The sequence below is a fragment of the Colobus angolensis genome, unplaced genomic scaffold, assembly GCF_000951035.1.
Source record: "Colobus angolensis palliatus isolate OR3802 unplaced genomic scaffold, Cang.pa_1.0 Scaffold44, whole genome shotgun sequence".
In the NCBI taxonomy this organism is placed as follows: domain Eukaryota; kingdom Metazoa; phylum Chordata; class Mammalia; order Primates; family Cercopithecidae; genus Colobus; species Colobus angolensis.
The window spans coordinates 1,720,493-1,721,521 of record NW_012117821.1 but is presented as its reverse complement, the minus strand read 5'-3'; positions in this window follow the sequence as shown (position 1 = coordinate 1,721,521).

The following is a 1,029-nucleotide window of genomic DNA, read 5'->3' as shown; positions in this document are numbered from 1 at the left end:
ACCCCGGCCTGGGCCACCCAGCCCACATCACCACCGCTCACACACATGTCTGGCTGAGCAGCTACCAGGCCCTTCTCGGACTCTCCATGCTCACCATCAGCCCCAGGGTCCTTCTTCATATTCCTGGAGCTTCTGGGGCTCCATGGGAAGCCATGGTGGGGGCGGGGGCGGTTCATGAATGTAGGCCCGTTCCAGGAGCCTCAGCGCCCTCCCAGGACTGGCAAGGACAGCCATGTGGGGAGGTAGCAAACCTTCACCCACTGCCCCTGGAACCACGGGGAAGGGGGCCTCTGGGGCTGCAATGCCCCCACCTCAGGCCATTGCAAAAGCCACTGGCTGGGCAGTCCAAACAGGGCAGAGAGAAATGTAGCAACAGCCTGGGGATGGCTAACAGGGAGAGGGGGCAGGCAAAAGCCTTCTCCAGCAGCCACCCCGCCCAGGAGCAGCCAGCCCCCGCCGTCCTTGGCAGCCCAGTCTGAACTCTGGCCCCCAACCCCAGCCTGGCAAAACCAAGCTCCCACCTTCTGGAAGGCGTCCAGGGGAACATTTCAGCCCCGCCACACCCTAGTCCTAACTCTTCCTTCCCTTCCGGTGGAAGCCGGACCCCCGGAGCTGGAGGCCAGCGTCGCGCTCCCCAGCACTGAAGCAGGTCCCCTCCGGGTCCCCCACCTCCCTGTGAAGAGGAAGGGGAGAGAGGGGAACCCGCCTCACAGGTGCACCCATCACCAGGCCGACGGGCAGGAGGGCGTCGGAGGGAGGCCGAGGGGCGCCCCACGCCGCCGTGCGCCCCAATGAATGGCCCTGGGGCAAGTCCCCGCAGCCCCGGCCTCGGTTTCCCCGCTCAGGAAGCAGGGCTGAGCCTCTCCCAGCGCGGCCCGGCCCCCTTTCTCTCCGAAAGCCGCTCCGCCCCCGGAACCCCACGCCGGGCTACAGGGACGCGGCGGAGGCCGAAACCGGTGTAGACGCCCGGGGCCAGGGCGGCGGGTGGGGTGCTGGGCACTGTGACGCCGGCTCCGGGACCCCCTGGCT